General features: G+C 45.7%; 2 long non-coding RNA genes across 2 annotated transcripts in view; both read right to left on the bottom strand.

The window, feature by feature from the left end:
* LOC113568353 overlaps positions 1-4354 on the bottom strand; it is a 15148-nt gene extending 10794 nt beyond the window's left edge. The window contains exon 1 of the long non-coding RNA XR_003409582.2: positions 2765-4354. This is a non-coding gene — a long non-coding RNA (uncharacterized LOC113568353). The remainder of the gene's footprint in view (positions 1-2764) is intronic.
* A 386-nt stretch (positions 4355-4740) lies between these two features.
* LOC113569029 lies at positions 4741-10326 on the bottom strand. Its single transcript, XR_003409683.2, has 3 exons — positions 10157-10326; positions 5962-6156; positions 4741-5654 (listed from the first exon to the last, which is right to left on the bottom strand). It is a non-coding gene; the product is annotated as an uncharacterized LOC113569029 (long non-coding RNA).
* Between the last annotated feature and the right edge of the window lie 1301 nt (positions 10327-11627).

The following is an 11627-nucleotide window of genomic DNA, read 5'->3' as shown; positions in this document are numbered from 1 at the left end:
CTCACACCTACTCACTCTTACACACACACACACTCATTTACTCACACCTACTCACTCTTACACACACACACTCATTTACTCACACCTACTCACTCTTACACACACACACACACACACACATTTACTCACACCTACTCACTCTTACACACACGCATGCACACACGCACACCTACTCACTCTTACACACACACACACACACCCCTACTCACTCTTACACACACACACACACACACACACCCCTACTCACTCTTACAGACACACTCACACCTTCTCACTCTTACACACACAAACCTACTCACTCTTACACCCCCCACACACACACACGCACTACTCACTCAGACACACACGCACTACTCACTCTTAGACACACATACAAACACACCTACTTCACTATTACACACACACACACACACACACACACACACCTACTTCACTATTACACACACACACACACACACCTACTCACTCTTAGACAGACAGACACACACACACTCACCTAACTCACTCACTCACACACACACACACACACACACACACACACACACACACACACACACTCACTCTTATACACAAACACGGCCCACTTTTGCTCCAGATCTGTCCCATACATCATCCACTGCTGGAGCTGCAGTGCCAAGAGGGCAGGCCCCAGACTGATCTCAGAGCAGCTGTGGATTAAATACCCATCACAGGAATATGGGACTGACTGATCTCAGAGCAGCCGTGGTTTAAATACTCTTTTAAACTTAATGCAGCTTTTAAACTTTTAAAAATGTAAATAATTATATAAACCTTTAAGAATAGGTTACATATCTTCAGGCATCACCAGTTCATTAATTGGTTTAATCCTGAGCATCTGCTATGAGCCCTTTGGATTAAGGGGCTATGAGGAGATGAAACAGATCCACTTCATTAACTTCACAGATTATGGAAAAGCAGAAATCTCTAAATGACAGAACTCCCTAATCAGAGATCAATCCGCTTCCTATAATTTCCATGTATTTTCCATGTTGGTGAGCCGCACCCAGGAACGGAAGTGTGAGGGTGCAGGTGCAGTAATTTTGTTTCTCCAGTAAGAACACGGGACTCCACTTTCACCTGTCCACGTGCTAAAATTCTAAAACAACAACAAAAAAAGCCTTCAGCTAACAAAAATGTTGACGGCTGGGTTTGGGCTTTGGTTCCAAACAATTGCCTCACGTGTGCACACGCGCCTGTCCACACGCACGCGTGCTAATGGTTTTTGCGCTGCTGATAAACATAATCGCAGCCTTAAATTGGCTTCCCAAAAAACGCGACCTATCAGGGCAAACGCGCGAGATCCTATGAGGCAGATCAGCGTGTCGGGAAGCCTGCCAGGAAAAGGCTAGCAAGGGCTGGGAGATGAGGCATCTCATTAGCAACGAGAGATGCACACGATGGGTTCGCACGCAGGAAAAGAAAATTGGGTTTTATTAACAACGGTCCAGATAAACACGCGTGCACCCTCAAGGAGTTCGTTCAACACCGAACTTGTTAATTTGACACTGTGATTTGTTTGGTGCGCATAAAGCACTGTGTCTGGTGCAGCTTCACAGTCTAACAGGGTACTTGGTAAAAACAGAAACTGAGAAACCAGAATCCTTTTGGAGTGAACTCTACACTGTCTTTCAGCCAACTCGTTACAGCACACAGGCCTCCTTCAGGGTTGAGGGAAGAGAAATTTGGCACGGATTAAATACCCAGTAATAAGGATCCGTTAAAAGAATAACGGCGAGTAAAGTAAGGATAACACTTGGAGCCCGTTTGCTGTGTGGCCTTTGGAGCCGGCACCCCCCCGCCACTTCACAGGTGAGGCCATAGACCTCCTGTCAGACACGGGCCCCACACCAGCCTCTGGCCTGGCACCACACCCAGGCGTGCACACACGCACACAGCGATGTGAGCTGCACATTAATAGAAGGCCGAATGGTTGCTTATTGGTTGCCTGGTTCTGGTGTGTGTGTGTGTGTGTGTGTGTGTGGCCTTTCCATTGCTCAATTTTAAGAGTGGGAAAGAGAGAGAGAGAGAGAGGGGAGAGAGAGAGAGAAGGAGGGGTGCATTTAGGGAATGGGATGACTGCTCAGCCCACTCGTGTTGAGTTGATGTGCGTCCCCAGAGGAAGACCCTCTCAGTCTTCAGTCTTCAGAATTCAGACCAGATTTGTAAACAGATCTGATCACCTTATTCAGACCAGACCACCTTACTCAGACCCTCACTCTGCTAGACTAGCTTTCTTCCTTCTCTCTCTCCCCCTCTCTTGCTCATGGAGTCTTCCACTCATTTTAGAAACTCCTTTTTTCTGGTATCTGGCGTTCTACCTCATTTCTTCCTCATGAACGCACCTTCATATTTCCTGTTCTCTTCCTCTGCTTTTCTCCCCTTACCCAGCCTTCTCTTCCCAAACGAGGGAAGTCTAATCCCTAATGAAATCTCCGGAGGGCATGGAATTGATCTACAAACCTCTCCATAGCCTACATGTACACCTGACCTGAGATACACTCACACCTTGTGTGTGTGTGTGTGTGTGTGTGTGTGTGTGTGTGTGTCGCTCTTAAAGGTGGGCCTGATTGAGGACATGATATACAAGCTGGAGGAGACATACCTCAAGAACAAGGCTCTGAGGGCCAAGAGGAAACAGAAGGCCACTCTGAGAAAATCCTTAAAACAGGCCACGGTCTCCGCACCTAAAGAGAGGGCTGCCCTGACCCCACCCCAGGACGGACCCCCCGAGCCCTCTGCTCACCTCCTGTAGGGTCCTCCGCCTGGCTCCTGTCCCCCACATCTCCAGAAATAAACGCGCCGTGCTGCGGCCCTCCTCCGATCGCCTGTTTGTAATCCTCCGACAGCCCAGGGCGACAGAGGCACCGCGGCGCCTTGGTGCTTCTTTGTGCATTTAATGCAATTACCTGTAATTTATCAACCAAAATGACAGCTCATTATGAGAAAAGAAGAATAAACAGGGTTGTGCAAATAAAGGGGGTTAATATTGGCAGTTGGGGGGGATTGCTTAGTTAATGTGGTTTTGGAAGAAAAGCCCTTTGTTCGGTGGCTCAGCTAAAAGCACAGGGCATCTCGGGGAGATTCATCATGCATCTGCACACCTACAAAGGCATGCAGGCAGCCGCACCACGGGAGCTGTTCTCACGCACCAAGCAGTATTGGCAACCAGACGTTTCCCAATACACACACACACCTCCACATTTCACTCATCGCTGAGTCATTTGCTGAGTCCCAGCGTTTTGTGACATGCCAGCGCTGTTAACTAGGCCCTATTATACACACGCTTGGACTATCCAGCGCTTAACGGCTAATCTGTTTTGAATGGGCTGGGTTGTGCCTAAAGGCAATTAGAAGCTGGCAGCTGGTGTGTACAGTGTTGTGATCAGCAGTAAGAAGGCCTATACATTTCAACGCAGAATAAATGAATGCTGCTTATCGAGTGGTCAGAAGGGGAAAACCCATTTGCATTGTACAGAATTGGCATGTTGTAAAGATTAATTATACTCAGGGTGTTTTGTAATTGATAAACAATTATTATAATCCGGGCTTACATGTATAATGTATAAAGGCATAAGGGAAAAGTGAATGCGCTGAGTCAATGAATTATTTAAAAAAAAAACAAAAAAACGCATGGCTGTTTCGAATGGGGAAATGGGTTTGGGATGAAAATAAGGTTTGATAAACCAATCTAAACGAGGACTGATCCTACTTGTCCCGTTTTAAATGACTCTCTCGTTCCTTCAGTAGGCTTGCGTTTAGGATTAGGCTGGGATGAATGCGATTAAGGATTAACCAGTGACGGAAGTCACTCCGTTCATACGCAGTACAGAACCCAGATCACCGGTGGAACATCACCGGGTTCTGGGTGACCTGCTGAACTCCACCCACAATCAATAAACAGACAAACACAGTGATCTCACCACCTACAATGAAAAGAGAATTACCCGTGACAGACCCAGAACAAACGCTCACAAGCTGCCACCACTTACGTACGAAGGAGAACCCGGGGTTTGAACTGGCAAAGGAAAACACGACACTGCTGGGAGCGATAAACCAGACACACCCAGGTAGATAACGGGTGAAGACGGAGACAGAGAGAAACCCGCAATGAGAACAACGAAACGAGGCAGAGTCCGTCACGGAGGGGACACGTTTACACAGATGTCCCAAAGGCGACACTTCGTTCACAGGCACACTACACATCACGAGCCTGTTCTGTTTTTTAGACGAATACATTTGTGTCTGTGGTAAGAGCTTGCTACAGCAGATAATGTTACAGATAGCCTGCAGTGTCATTTATAGCAACATTCTAACGAGCTAGATCTGGGCAGCAGGTGCGACGCGGATGCTCCGGACCCTGTAGATCTGGGCGGCAGGTGCGACGCGGATGCTCCGGACCCTGTAGATCTGCGTGGCAGGTGTGACGTGGATACTCTAGACCCTGTAGTTCTGGACGGCAGGTGTGACGCGGATACTCTAGACCCTGTAGATCTGGGCGGCAGGTGTGACGCTGATACTCTAGACCCTGTAGATCTGGGCGGCAGGTGTGACGCTGATGCTCTAGACCCTGTAGATCTGCGTGGCAGGTGTGACGCTGATACTCTAGACCCTGTAGATCTGCGTGGCAGGTGTGACGCGGATACTCTAGACCCTGTAGATCTGGGCGGCAGGTGCGACGCGGATACTCTAGACCCAGGTTTACTCTAGATTCAGGTTTAGCAACAGGCACGTCACCCATGACTGTTTCCTTATTTTTAATGCATATAGGACCAAAACAAAAGGATAAGAGCGATACAAAGACATCACAGAAGCTGTGTCATCACCCGGCAGGCTCGTGCCACAGAGAATAGAGGCTTCAAATGGCAACCTCACTGAAAGGCTTTTCTTCTTCTCTGGAGGTGGAGTCATACTGCTGTTTCAGTGCTCACTGAATAGAGAGAGAGAGAGGGCGCAGACAAACTCAGCAGCAAGAAACGTAGAATCCTGTACAAAAAGATTGGGAAGAGCTCCTTATCTAATCTGTTACCCATGACAGGGTCACTCAAAGAGAATCCCAACAAGCACCCTTCAGAATTATTTTGCAATGAGGAGATCCTAGAAGCTTTGCTGTAGCATTCCCTGAAAACTGCATGTTTGGAACGATAGATTTATGCTCTGGAAAGATCTGAAATACATAACAGTGGGAACGGTGTAGCAGTTCATTTCCAACAACATTTTCAGCTCATCACCGTCAACGTGCTTGACACCACAGCATCCCACCTCGCTACGACTGTCAGGCACTGGTGGCCAATCGGCTCACGCGTTCTGTACCGCTTCAGTAAATAAAAGTGAAATATTTGCACGACAATAAACGAAATAATATATTACAATAAGAGCTGCAGCAGAGCTAAGATGATCTGGTCAACTCCTGGAGTTTACGCAACCCTGTTGTAAGAGCCACCCGGTGCAAGGATGGGACCGGTGTGCAGCCGAGACAGCCTCGGGTGGAGGAGGTATCTGCGCAGCTTCCAGGAATCAGTAGGGATTATCTCCTTCACCAGCACCTCTCCCTCCGAGCCGCTTCCGATAAGCGCAGAGAAGAGCGCAGTCCTGAAACTCTTCGGATACGACGAACACGACTTCGGGTCGCAGGGCTGCATGACAAACCGAATGCATGCAGCAATTAATAGGAGATTAATGCTAATTAATGCTAACCTTACAGACCTAGATGGTATCGTTTTTTATTTCAGAAATCCTGAAATATTCTGGACCAGTAATTTGTTTAATTCTGCTCAACATAAATATTGGGAAAAGTACATTCAAAACCAGCTTTAGCAACTTGAAACGATATTCAGTCACAGGGCTGCCTTCTGAAAGTCTCACTGGCAGAAGACAGTTTTAACAAAAACTTTGCGATTGTCTTTTTGTTTTTCTTTGCAATTTGCTGATCATTGCATTCACCTCATCTGCGAAGACGAAGCCCTGCTCCAGAGCTGCTCCAGTTCATCTGTCTGCTGTGCACGTTCCAGTCTGGCCTTTCTGAGACATCTCACAGTCCCTCTGTAGCTGCGCTGGACTGGCACTCCGTCCAGGGCCGGTTCCCGCCCTGCACCCTGTGCTGCTTGAGTATGCCCTGACTCCTCTCCACGACCCCGGCTTGGAACAAGCAAGATGAGTGTAAATTAGTTCTTCTTTTGTGAACACAGAGACATAAAACTTTGTGCTTGCACAATCTGCAGATATTCTTGGACTTTTTTTTTTTTTACCTCCCAACTTTTAAAGTATTCTCTCTCCAGCTACTGTGGTCTTGCAAGAATAACCTGACGGTCACAGATTTGTTACTCCGTCAGAAGTTTTCTATTTCAAGAGACTACACACTGTTGATTTCGTAATACCCAACTGATCTGTAGTAGCTCTAGGCTGTGTTTGCATTCATTTAATCTTTAAAATTGCTTACTTTTCCACAATGTGCAATTTCTCTGGTTTTTATTGGTATATACTTTCAATTTCAAAACCAATCATCAGGTCATCTTCAACCAGCTGTCCTCGGTTCTTTTATTTTTTGGAGGTTATTTTTAAAACACATTGCTGTGTCTACAAGGGAAAAAAAAAAAAAAAAAAAAAAAAAAGTCCTAGCATTCATGTCTAGCTAGAACAAGAGATTAAACGCCATGCATGACCCAGTTCCCAAAGTAGTTTGAGATGTAAACACATTTGCCATAAATGAGAGCTGATGTTCTGTACATCCACCCTGCATTCCTGAAAACGCAGCGAAAATAAACCAAATTTTTTTGTACTTTTTTACTTCTGCGTTTGACTGTAATTATTATTAGGAAGCTGTCACAAAGCTGAGCAAATCACTTCTCCATCCCGGACACATCAAGCCGCTTGTTAGCGGAGGCTTTGCAGTTGGATGAAAGCACATAATGGAAGAAGATTGTATCGCTCTTCCCGGCACCAGTCATTGAACCTGCGTATGATGAAGCAATTTTTTTGTCTTAGAAATGGTGTCCTACAGAGCATCATGGAAACAAGACTTGATAATTATTCCCACAAAGAAAGAAACATGAGTCAGTGTCTCAGCGAAGCCTTAAAACGACAGAGCTTCTGCAGGACTAGAGGGAACTAGAGAAGGCGCGTATGCCGCAGCTGAGCTGATGGCAAGGTTCGGTTCCTCACACTGGAGGTACCGTTGGCTACAGAAAGTTGTCACAACTGCTCGAGTCTTTAAAAAGCTGAAGTGGAGACGCTAGAAAAGGTATTTATATTTGTCTAGGATCAACCTGAGGGTATTTATATTTGCATGAGCTCATCCTCAGTCATGCACATCACGTGTGACAGCTCTGTGAGCCGACACTATTCGGAAGTTTCTGTCTCAGAGGATTTTTTTTTTAAACAGTGACTCTAGGCAAAGGGTTTGGTGTCTGTGAGCCTGATTGGATTCTTGAAATCATGTCGATTAATGGTTGTAAGACAAGCTAGGGGGCTTTTATAAAATAGCCTACATTTAAATGGGAATATTTCTAAGGATCACTATGGTACAGGCTTCTAAAGACATGACAGGTTTCTTAAGATAAAAGTGTGGGCAGAACTGTACTGACGTGCAGCCATAATCACCACCTTGAGAAAGACACGTTTTGTTTAAACACAGAGGGCACTTGCCGCAACTTCTCTGTTTGTGTGCGTGTGTGTAGGAGCACATAAGGACAAGGAGAGAATCAACCAGATGAGAGAAAGGTAGAGTAGAAGATGAACACCACCACTCTTTTGGAATTACAAAATACAAAAATTGTAGAGAAATTGTTTTGCCATGCAGGAATGTTTTTAATGAAATGCTTTTAATCAGCATTTCATCTGAAGCACTGAGCGCACCTTTAATGCACCTTAAGCACTTAACAGAATGAGTTGATGGTGACTGGCTCTGGTAGGTTGACACCAAGCCAACTCCTGTGTAGCATCTCAGCTGCTCCCAGGACTGGGACAACCTCGGTGTTAACTTTCTACATTCTCTCCAGTTCTTCTTTCAGTCCCTTGTATTTTTCCAACTTCTTCCTCTGGATATTTTCCATCACTTGAATCTTCCACGTTTATTTCCACTGCGGGGTCTACTGTCACAATATCTGTCTGGATCTAGAGGTCCCACAGAGTCTGCACCTTGTTGTTCTCCATCACTCTCTGTGGTTCCTCCCATTTGGACCTGGGGGTGTGTCCATCTTATAGGCCTTATATACGCTCAAGTATATGATCCCTACCACTTAGTTGTGGATGTCAGTGCCTGATTTCTTTGCCAACATCTTGCATCCTGCTCCTAGATGGTTGTGTGTCTCAGAGACTCCTTTGCACAGTGTGCATCTTGGGTCTCTGGTGTGAGATGCCTCTCATTTGATCAACCTGTTGCTTGCTGCTTGTGCTGCCATGATTGGTGATTCTGTGCTCTCCTTCAGTCCTGCCTTTTCCAGCCATTGGTAGGATTGTCTTATGTCAGCCACTCCTGCTGTTTATTGGTGGTACATTCCATGTAAGGGCTTATCCTACCCTGGCACCTCCTCTGCTACCATGGTAACCAAGTCCACAACTGACCGAGATGATCCTTAATCAGCTCATCCTTTGTGGCCACTGCTTGGATGTATTCACAGATGTTTCATGTCTGGTGTAGTCTTTGGACGTTGGCTCTTGGGTGGAGTAGCCCATGCATTGTGAGGGGTTTTCTGGTATAAATGCTGTCAGCTTCCAATTCTTCTCTTTGCCAGCTTATTGTGCCCGCTGGGCATCTCGACGAGCTGCAGGACTTGTGTGTTTATGGCTTTGATCTTTCTGTTCGCATTTGACAGACTCTTAAGGACTTGCCTTACCCTGTGGAGGTACTAGGATCAAGTTTCTGCCTCGTGTTTCCCGTGCGATTGAAGAATCCCCAGGTGTTACTAGATGTCCTCTTGGTCAGTGGTAGTTCAGTTCCCTCAGTCCCGATCACTTACCCTCTTATTACCATCAGTTCACCACAGTTGGCCAGGGCGGTGAATTACACAGAAGCTTGTCGAGCCATCTAGCTAGCTGTACTTCATACATATAAGCCAGTGCAGGGTACTGGGATCAGTCCGAACTGCGAATGTCCTGCCCAGAAGATACTGACGGAAGTGAGAAGTAAATTCCACAACAGCCAACAACTCTCCTTGTGGTGCAGCTTCCATAGGCCAGAACACGCTCTTCATTATCCGGGATCTGTGACAAGATGGCATCAGTCCAAAAGTGACATCTGGGTCTGAGATAAGGTCATTGGTGGTGTCAGAAGGATATTCTAGGAGAGGGGACAATGTAAACTGCCTTTTTAATCTTGCCATTTTTCAGTCCACTGGAATCAGGCAGATTTTTGAGAGTACACGAAGACATCTGAGACATTGCTATCTTCAAGACCTTTTGGGGATCTGGGGCCATGCCATACTCAGGGACAATATGACCAAGGTGCGCCACTTTCCAACAGACGAAGCAGCACCTTGTGGCTTGAGTTTCAGGTTAGCTTAGCATAGCCTGTCACACAAGTCCTAGTTACTCCACATTTTTCATAGTAGTTATATCATCTCAATATTCCCAGGTTTCCCACAGAATGCCTGCCTACCAGGACTTTGGCCAATGGCGCGTGGGAACGTGGCCCGGGCATTGCCCAATCCAAAGAGCATGACATTCCACCGCATATATGAAGTGCATGTCTGTGGGAGAGCATTCCCACCCAGACTGTGTAGTACTCTCACTGCATTTATCATGGGTTTATCGTGAACCTGTACCTAATAGTTTTGCATTCTGGATGCCTCTAGACCTGGGGGTTTGCGCTATGATGCGTCAAATAATAGACACGCTCTCTGTAAAATATTTGCATTGGGCAGGAGTGAAGGGGTTAATGTCTAGAGTGGACAGTGTTTGTAGTCTAACCATTTCCAGTCAAAATGTCATCTGAAAGTTGGGAGTGTTCAGTTTTGTTCACAGTAGTCAAAGACATGAATGGATTAGTGTAGTTCATCACATTTGCATCAAAATTCCTGTCTATTAAGTTTTCCCATGTGAATTGCCATCTCTTTTTCACTAAAATGTCTCGGTATTGAAATCAGCTTAAGTACTTGCATCTTAGCATAATGCTTCACTTAAGAAATTGACTGTAACTCACCGATACAGGCAGATTGATCCCAGACGTCCCCCTTGTGTTACCTTTGAAGACCCATTTCCTCAACTGGACTCGTGGAATCAGACAAACTTTTCTTACCCTTAAAGTTCCAGGGCAAGAGCAGGTCAATCATGGTTAATATCTGGCTTTCCCCTGCATGGAGTCACACTGGAAACAAACTGGAGCTCCACAGTATGACAGGATTTTACAACATGCCAGAGTATTTAGAAAGAAAACAAACTAAAATGGGAACTAGGTTCTCTGGATATCCGGTATTACAGCAATATATCCAAAAATATGTATAGAAAAACAGTGTACATCACACACAGCAGAGAAGGACAAGTGCAACCTTCATGTAGAATCAAAGATACATAAACCCCAATTTCCAAACACGTTTGCAAGGTTTTGCCCACTTCTATACGTTTGAATTTTTCTCCATAAGGAAAATGTGCTATTGCCTACAGATTTAGAATAGAATGCAACATTAAAGCAATTTAGTTATTTTCCTTATTTAAAAAAAGTGCTGTTTTGCCTTTGACATCAAAATTTATCCAAGCCACTGGAACGTTCCATTATTTTCTACTTCCTATAACTAGCAACAGCCACCCCACACCACTTCCTGATAAGCAGTGAAACTCAGGAAACCCAGTCCACTCAAAGCAAGAGACAGTGTAACCAACCACTATGTGCAATTTAAACATAACATAACATTTTACAAATCAAGGAGCAAACACATTACCATCAGTTCACCAGTTGGCCAGGGCGCCCGTTTTCTACCTCGTGTGTCTCATGTCAATACACGTTGTGACACCAAAAACTTCAGACAGATAACATTGAGCAACATGGATATTTCCACACATTTGCCGCAATGGCATTTCATATATTCCACAAATCCGGGTTCCAAACGCTCACCATAGCAAATCTTTGGTGTGCTTATCAGCAGACATGGGCACAAAGACAGCATCTGTCCCACAACCCCTCCACTAGTGCCAGTGCTCCCTCAGCCTATGGGCATCACTGCATCTGCGTTCTCACATCAGGGATGGTCACGGCTCCACCATCGCACTCCTCAGCGTCTCTAGCCTGTGCACACTTCACAACCAAGACGACCACGTTTCACCCGAATCCGGTTCTCTGAGAAAGTCCCAGAGTGTCAGGAGTAAACACCGCACCTCGATCCAATCCAGAGGGCAGGAGATAAAACAAATATTATAGACAATAACAATAGAAATGTCCTGGGAATTTTTTTTTTTCCCCTCTACATTCCTTGGCTTTTCTCTCCTAGGAGACCATTCAGTGTCAGGGCCCGAGAGAGGCGTGTGAAGCCGACAGCCCCCTGCCTGGCAAAAAAGCCCCTTTACTGTGAAGGGGTGGGGGCAAATACATCATAAAACCCATTATAATAATCAATCTAATAATAGGCTTGAACCGCCGGCTACAATCACTTGTTCTGTGCATTCACTTCACCTTTGCT

Source organism: Electrophorus electricus, chromosome 26, assembly GCF_013358815.1.
Source record: "Electrophorus electricus isolate fEleEle1 chromosome 26, fEleEle1.pri, whole genome shotgun sequence".
Taxonomy (NCBI): Eukaryota; Metazoa; Chordata; class Actinopteri; order Gymnotiformes; family Gymnotidae; genus Electrophorus; species Electrophorus electricus.
This window is presented reverse-complemented; position numbering and strand designations above follow the sequence as displayed.